Raw genomic sequence first — 9,369 nt, forward strand, 5'->3', positions numbered from 1 at the left:
TTTTTTATAAAATATTTTTTAAATAATTATACAATTTTCAGTTAAATTTTTTTTTTGGCTAAATTAAAGTTGATGTGTTGGTTACTATGCTTTTGGATTTTTGAGATTAAATTGTACTTTGGCACTAGTTCACTGATATCTTTATAGTGGCATTCACTCGTTCACAAGAAGCTTTATTCCATTATCAGAGAAATAAATTTGGATAGTATCGCTTAATTTTCACATAAATATCTTACCCGGTATTAGCATGTCATATTGCATTCCTTGATATTCCAAAAAACATATATTCACACCCATCATGATCACTGGGTTGTGAGGAAACTTGAATTAAAAATATTATTCCATTCATAAGATGATGTATCATACTGATAAAATTATTTCATATTAATTGTAACTGATGTAAAATACTAACATTTTGAAGATTTTTTTAAATAAAATTGTTTTACTATTTTCCCATATTTTTTCGATGTATTCACATGTTATGTCTTTGAAAATATATTTGAATGATTCAAAGCTTTTTATATTCTGTTGTATATGGATAAAGTAAATGTCTTTATGAAAATTTTCCTTTTTAAACCCCATGATCAGCTTATTAAAATTTATTGATCAAGTTATTTATCTTCATTTCATTCCCTAAAAGGTTGTGATGTTCCCAGGATCTCTTGGTTCTAACAAATAACCAATATTCACAGGATCTCTTGATGTAGATTAAAACTATTTATTCAGAATAAGCTCCACAAAAGCTTGCCAAGGCAATAAGTGAACTATATTTCAACTCTCTAATGCACGTCACCATGTGGAAATCAACTATTTAAAAATCTAAAAAAATGCTTAGGAGTGCCTCCAACCCATTAAACAAATTCTTAATATTTCATGGATGTCATCGACACTATCAACATTACTTGACACAATCGACATTGTGGAATTCATGATGTCATGTCACAAATAGGAAGTCAGAAAATTCCCCATTGATGGTGCTGGTGCACGCCATCAAAGATTGTCGACGACATCATCCGCGCCGCCCGAAACCATCCTCTAAGATCGGGTGAAATTGCTCGAATTATTGCATTTTGTTTTTCATCATCCTTGTGTTTTGTGTTTCGTTTTCCCGTTCTCGTTGTTGTGTTTTCGCTGCGTTTGCGTCATGTTTCGTCTGTCCATCATTTTATCGTCAAGGGAAAGGGGCCTTCCTTTGCCCCCTTTTTCCTATTTTATCTTGTTTTAAATCCCCCCCCCCTTTCTATGTGTAATGGGGGGGGCCCCAGTTTATAAGGGCCCTCTTATGGACCCTCTTGTTATTTTGTTGACTCACGAAGGGGGGAGGGACAAGGAACCGCCCCCGCCACCTCTGTGGGTTCTACCCCACCTGCTCGGGCCGTCACGAGCGACACTCCGGCCCACATCACTACCGTCAGTCTAGCACCACTTACGTGCTTCAAGTGCCAAGGGAAAGGGCACCGAGCAAGCCAATGTCCATCCTCGGCTCTCCTGATCGATACGAAAGAGGCCGAGCAGGACCCAAACGGAGAACTGGATCCGTTACCCGACGACGACTATCGTGCAGACGAGGAGATCGCGAACGGGTATGAGTCACCTGACCCCCGGGTTGGGTACATCCAGTTAGTGGATGCCGGTATGACCCTGTGTTAGGCCCCTAACTAGTCGGCATTCCTTGCCCAGAGGCCTGCGTGCTTATTGGGAAGGATTGCCCTTGTATTTGGCTCATGACATTTATAAGGACTGAGTCATCATGGATTGTGATATCCAAATACCTGATCTATTAGGCCATTGCCATTGCCGGTGGTGATTCACGATAGATCGACGCGCCGCCCACGCCAGGCGGGACGGATCAGGTACGCCCGCGGCGTGCTGGGCGCACGAGCTGAACGCCCAGGCGCGCTGCGTAAGCGCCGCGCGCAACGCCAGCGCTACGCTGGCGCCAACGCTACCCGCCACCGCCGAGCTGTGCGCGGGCGGAAGCACCGTGACGCGGTGCGGACGCGCAGGCCGGGCGGCATGCCGCGGGCGCAGCGCGCGGAGTTGTGCGGGAGACCGCGCAGCGACCGCGCGGGCGACGGGCGGCGGGCGCATTGCGTGTGCGGGGCGCGCGGCTGGGAGACATCCCCGCCAGGAGACTAAGGCATGTGGCGCACTGAGAGCGCCGGGACGGCACAGCGGGCGTGTGGCGCTCCTACGGGTAATGCTGGGCACACAACGCCCAGCTCTGGGACGCCGAATGCGGCGGCGCCGCGCAGACTACGACCAGAGTGCGGACACGGGTGCCGGTGGCGTGTGTGGTCGTCAAGGTAGGGGTGGCGTGTGTGATCGCCATGCCCGCGGGCGCACGGCGCCCGGCCCGACGCACGAATGAGCGGCAGAGCGGGCGCGCATGGGCGGAGCAGCGACCCTGAGGTGGTGTGGCAACATTACCTCGGCGCTAGGCACCTCGTCTCGTTCTTTGTAACACCCCTCGTCTTCCCCCATGTAATCTACGATGTAATCTCGATGATATTAATGCAATGACCCTATTCACTGACGGTGCCTAGCACCACCATCTCCCTTAACCCCTCCTAAGCGATCTTAAGCAATCACAAGAGCTTTCGCTGCAAGAGATCAAGGCTGCTCAGTGTTCTGCCCAAGCACTGAGGTCGGCGCACGTCAATTCCGAGCCGAGAGACCTAGCTCGAGATTTGACCGTGTGACACCCTGGCACCCGCTCCATGCCCTAGCACTCGGCGACTCGCTAGCATCGTTGCTGATCGCCCACGCACTAGTGGGATGCCTATCTCACTTGACGTTGCATCACAGGTTAACCTTACACTTGTCCCGTAGAGGACAGCCTCGATGGCCGACACGACGCTACGAACATCGGTCTTCTACACGTTTGTCCGGATCAACGACAAAGCGTGTAAGTTGAAGGTGGATAGTGGTAGTTGAGTCAATGCCATTTCGGACGCGATGGTCACCCAACTAGGGTTGGCAATCATGCCTCATCCTACTCCATTCGACGTGTCATGGGTTGATACTTCGTCACTACCAGTGAAGTGACACTGCCACGTCCTGTTAAAAATGGGGACATACGATGAGACCGTTCTGTGTGACATCCTTCCTATGAAAGTAGGAAGTATCATCTTGGGTTGTCCCTGGATCTATGATCATGACGCCACCATAGCCAGTAGAGCGAACACGTGTTCGTTTCTGCATAAGGGACGATGGGTCAAGTGATACCCTTACACCACGAAGCCAACAACAAAGAGTGCCCCGACAAAGATGGTCAGGCTAACGATCGCCCGCTATCCCGCACCCCCACGAAACTGGGATACAAAGACGACGATGTGTCCTCTTGCCCGATCGATCGCGCCACTCTCCGGACAGTCAAGAGACCCACGCCACTCATAGCGCCGCCCGAGCCGCTCATCTAGCTACAAGAGCTGCTCGCGCTAGTCGTCCGACCAGCCGCGTCGCCAGCCCAACTGCCTGCGCCATTCACCCAGCCTAGACATGTAGCGTCCCCGCCAACTTTGTTGAGTATTTTCCTCGACCCGGTGCGGACCACCCACTCTTCCATGGCCAGGATGATGAGCGACGGATGTGTTGCGATCGCCGTACCATCCGCAAGGTAACGGCCAGTCGCCTTTGCCCTACCCCATGCGCCGAGCATGCGCTTGTCTCACCGGAGGCCCACGCCCCCAGGTTGAGCCCACCCAAGATCGCTAATGACCAAGTCCCTCAATGACTCCATACCCTAGCACCCGTAGAAGGTCCTCATAATGCATTCGTCCAGCATGTTTTGTCGCTGCATCATGATCATCATGCTAGATTTCCATATAGGCATGCACAGTACAAGCATGCTGCCGACTCACAGAGCCGTTTCAAGTGTCCGATGTGGGAAGCCGAGTGTCCGTGAAAATTTGAGCCAGAGAGCTATTCTCCCGGGCCAGCTACAACGCTACATATTCGTAGCGCCAGCCCGTTCTCGACCCTCCGATGAGTGGGCGGATACGCCTACATCGCCGAAGTCCCTACGTCGTGGGGGACCAGCTCCACGTCTAACGTGGCGGGCCCGATCCCGTACCAAGCCCCTTCTCTCCCCTCCACCTTAGCCTTTCTAAGCCCCATCAATGTGAGCGAGTTTGCCACGACCACTTTCTTGGTGATTTCGCTTGATTGGCACGAGTCAGTCCATCATATACTGCTTGGGGTACTTAACAATGCAGGGGACAAGGTATCGCGAAGGCTTCTTTGTGCAGGTGTGGATGTCTCGATCACCACGGAGCGCGATCGCTGCCAGCGACAACCAGGCCCTCTCTAGTTGCCGCCATCAGCTACCCCAACTCGAGAGAGCCGAGTTCTTCCGAGTTTATAAGGGCCCCCTTATGGACCCTCTTGTTATTTTGTCGACCCACGAAGGGGGGAGGGCCCATGGACCTCTTCCCCTTTATAAGGGAAGAGGAGGGCGCCCTAGCCCCCTTAGATCAGGAAGAAGAAAAAAAGGATTTCGTTGTTTTGTTCATCTTGGTCTCCCTTCCTCGTTCAAGAGAAGATCAAAGAGGAAGGAGGAAGAGAGCCCAGAGGGGAAGGAATAGTAGGGAATTGGCCAGACAAGAGGTCTTCACGTCTTCATTTACCCGGGCTGAAGTCCTGAAGTGCTGCCCTCCGATCAGATCGGCCAGCCCCTTGCGACTGAAGCAGACTATTGCCGCCACGGCAATTTCGTTGATAAATCTTCCACGGCAACCACCGTGGGGAAGATCGATTTCTTTCCTGTGCAACTGGCTTAGGGAACAATCCCACCCATCGTCTCGCGTGATTGAATCGATCCTTTGTTTTGTGGGGGCATGCGACTCTTCAACTTACTGTCGGGGGAGCAGATCCCTTAGCCACCAATTGGTAACCTCTTGCGTGGCCAGAAATTATTTCGTTGTGGCCAAATTAATAGGTGGTAAAAAAACTTACCGAGTGCGCACTTCACCTTACGGTCGGGCAGATCTCTCCGCCATCGACCTCTTGTGTGGTTGAAATTTCCTTGCTACGGGATGACTAGCGGACATCCATTCATACCGGTGTGCATCGTAGCCCATTTCAAGTGCATGACCTATCCTCTTCACACCGCGTGGACGACGGCGCATCGTTTGACCATGCACCAAGCTGCAGGAGAAGACCGATTAAGGAAATGTAAGATTGGAAAACTAGCCAGTAAGTTACGGCTTACTCATTGTTGCACCTTATCTAAGGGTCGCCAAGTGCCCTCAACCTTCACGCCCATCAGGTGTTTGGCCTGGTGTCCGACAGTGTAGCAATCGACGTTGCCTCTTGGCACCCGCTGCTGCCTCGCCCAATCATCCGTGGAACAATCTGCACACTGCCGACATATCGATCGCGGCTACTCGCGTCCCCATTGCCTGATCTTGCTTGTGCTTCTCCGCCACCAGGAGAGCTTTCGAGACGACCCGATGCTTGAGCCGGCTCATTCCGGTCTCCCTGCACTCTCTTCCTCCAACCTTTATCAGCTCTCCAGCATTACATCGCCTGTCGAGCCGCCATGATCTCTCCAGCGACTCTCTACCATACCCGCTCCGATTTCCGCCAACCGTTGACAACACTACACGATGAGCCACCGCTGACGAGGTACGTCGTTCTCTCCCGTCGCTTGTTTATTTACCTTTTGTTGTATATTTTTGTCTTGACTCCACCGCGCTCAAGCTAGGTAGGTGAGAGAGGCTTTGAGAGAAAACTACGACGTATTTGAGTGTCTACCGGTACAGACGAGACCGTCCGTTACGTGCGAGCCCTACAGATTGATTCTGTTCGGCCGTGGACACCGTCGTCGCTCCGACGAGGTTCAAGAGGCCATGTAGCTTGGAGCTCAGCGCCTCCCTTGAGTTGGAGCCTGCATGTACGGCACGTAGGACATTCATTCGTGCATCGTAGTTACATCTACTCGTTAGGGTTTATTCGTCGGACGACGACACCGTCGACTTCTCGTCACCGAGCCATCATACTCAGTGTCGACCGGACGATGTCCCCGACGACGTCAGATGGTGTAACAATATTCGACCCACATAGATATTCCTAGTCACATGACATATTATCCTTTGACCATGTGAGTACTAAGTTGATAATTGTATGCGGATGTGTATGTATTAAATCCCTCGGATCAATGCATTCCATTTCAATGCAAGATACATTATTTTTTTGTAGTTTTACATAAATCGTGTATTTTAATGTCCCTAAAATTTTAGTTCATACTCTAGTCCCAATCAACTGAGGTAATCAATCATTCAACATTTGATGCTTTACTAATATAGTCACAAATTTTTATATTTATTTGATTTCTAAAATTCTTAGTTAATTCATATTCTAATCTCAATATGGTTATGTTGACATAATATTTCCCAACTATCCTTACTCAAATATAGTTATAAATGAATCCAATAATCTAAAGAGTCTCATTAAATTTTATCAAAGTGTTTTCTAGAAACTTAAATTCATAGATTTCTCAAATTGGTATATTTTCACCATAGTATATGATCACAAATTATTAAAACATTGATAAAAATACAAATGAGTATCTTGTCACTTGTTAAATGATATATGTATATGTATGTTAGTTATTTATCATTAACTTCTGCATTGACTTCAACTTGGGTTGATTGAAAGGGCAAGCTATATATATTTTTTATGATGGCCAAAAATATTAAAGTATAGAGATAAAATCATCATTCCTAGATATTTATCCAATTATTAATTTATCAATTTTTATATTCTTACACTCCTATCTTACTACAACATGGAAAGTCTGAAAGGGTCGTAGATCTCACGTCATTTTATGTTCTATTATTACTTTTGGGTTTTAAAAAACCTCATATGGATGATCCAAAATTAGGTTATGCGTATATTATTCACATTATTAAATTTTGCTTCAGCTCGTACACATAACCAGAAATTTCATCACGTTCCTTTGGACTAGACTACACAAAAAATCTAATGCGAATGTGAATTTGTAGTTCCTTAAACAAAATAAAGACCGTTACAAATCTTATGCAGAATGATATATTTTATAGCACATAAATTTATGCTGAAAATACTGTCAAAAGTATTACACTCGTACGCCCAATCATGTATTGAATATTTGCTAAATAAATGTTTTTGACTGTTAGTTTTTTCTCATAAGTAGACCGTTATCTATATGATGATGGAACACATAATTTCACTCTCTCCAAGAAAATTAATTAGTGTAAAACTTAGTTTTATGATTCTTGATATATTAAACTTAGAATGGTCACCCTTTTGTGTCAAGTTCCTTTGCCTTGCAGCATGACGTGGTTGTCAAAAGTCAACTTCTTAAACATCATTATATCAATACTAACTCCATTTTATTAACATTCACTCGACATTTTAGTGTCACTATGTGTTGGTCATTATCTGGCTCTATTTGACAGAAATATATGTGGTTGTCAAGCCAATCACACATTCCATGTCTCATTCTATGTTCATTAATAGAACATGTCCATTACAATGCACGTGTGATGCTTACGATGAAGTCCATGAATTCATGATCGAACTTAGTGAATTATGATGTGATCGTAAGCATGTGTTCTAAATATTCCTATTCAAAGGGTACGCGAGAAGGACATCAAAGTATACGGATAGAAGACCACTATATAGCCGCACTCATATGATGAGTATGGCCGTTCCCTTAGCCATTGGTGTGGATACACTAAGGATAGATAGTGGATGTTCTTTAGTGGGAAGAGTTCCCTGAATTGATACACACGAATCCTTGAATGGAATTATATCGAACTGTCAATCAGGTTTATTCACGTCATGGTTGTGTAAGTGGTCCTTAGACGTGCAACACCAAAGACGTCTTGTGGATGGACAGTTGTAATTTGACTATGACCTATGTGTCCCTAATAAAGGGATTCAAAATAGTCTTAGTTCAGGGGCATCAAGAAGTTCAAGAAGACGATAGAGTGGTATAGATGGGATCGTTCACCCTTGGTATAAGAGGTGACAACTCAAGGAAGACGATGCGATGAAGTCCTTGGCCAAGACAATCAAATATCGGAGAAGAGTTCTCCGATGATTTCCAAATGCATAAGTACTAACTCGGATGACCGATTAGGGTTTGACAGTTGACCATACCCTAAGTCATACTAGGACTATCAAGTGGATGAGGGACTATACTTACACTGTAATTGATGAAGAACATGTTACATGAGTGAGTCGATATACACTCCTTTGTATCTTTTAGAACATGAGGTGTAGCTTGGTACCCCGCGTGTTGGAGACTCAACCTATTGATTGGGTTAAATCAATCCGACAATAATTAATCTATATGATGATATAGTTAATTAATTTGTAAGGCCAATAAAGGTTATTGGGCCACTAGAGTCGTTAACTAGACTGATACATGGGCCTAGAGGCCAATACATCCCCCTCTCCACTCCTGATGCGATCGGGACGACGTAACAACGATGATGGAGATAGAACAGGGCTCATCAAGAGAAGGAGGAGATCCAAAGTGCCGAGGATTGTGTGGATACGTCTAGAGGCTGCACACTTGAGCTGCTCGACTCGTCTCGATCCTAGATCCAAGAAATCACAGATGTGATCTGTGCAAAGTTACTCCATTTTAATAATTTTATAGATGCCGTTCGATTTTGCAAAAGTCTTCCGCCACGTATCGTTATGATTTCTTTCTCCAAATCTAGACCTCTAGAACCCAACACTAGTGGCATTGACATTAACTTTTCAATTTAAGATAGGACATGAAATACATTTAACCTAACTAGATTAGTGTGATTGAGTCTATAATCTAGCACAATTTTTCATTATCTTTGCCAGGTCTTTATCTCATTTTCTGTATCTAGTGTATGGGCACCAAATACAATGTTGATAATGATATGCCCTAATGTATAATTATCAATAAGTGTAATCTAGTTTCATACTTCTTAGCCTTGAGGGATTGATAGAGACATGTAGAGAGAGGGTTAGAGAAAGAGATAGAGAGATAGATAGATAGAGATAGACGTACATATCGACACATAAACATACAAATAGGCAGTTAGAGAGATAGAGTGACATAGAAACACAATTAGGGGGAGATAAAAAGAGAGAGTTCTAGAGAAAGGGAGGGAGGGGGAGGGAGAAAGAAAGAGAATGTAAAGAGATGGATAGAGAGAAAGGAAGATAGAGACCGAGAGAATATAAGAGCGAAAGAGAATATAGAGAGAGGGAGATGCGGAGAGAGACAGAGAGAGGGAGAGAAAGGGAGGGAGGGGGAGAGAGAGAGATAGAAAAGGAGAGGGAGAGAAAGAAAGATAATATAAAGAGAGGGAGAGAGAGAATGGAAGATAGAGACAG

Source organism: Wolffia australiana, chromosome 3, assembly GCF_029677425.1.
Source record: "Wolffia australiana isolate 7733 chromosome 3, ASM2967742v1".
NCBI lineage: Eukaryota > Viridiplantae > Streptophyta > Magnoliopsida > Alismatales > Araceae > Wolffia > Wolffia australiana.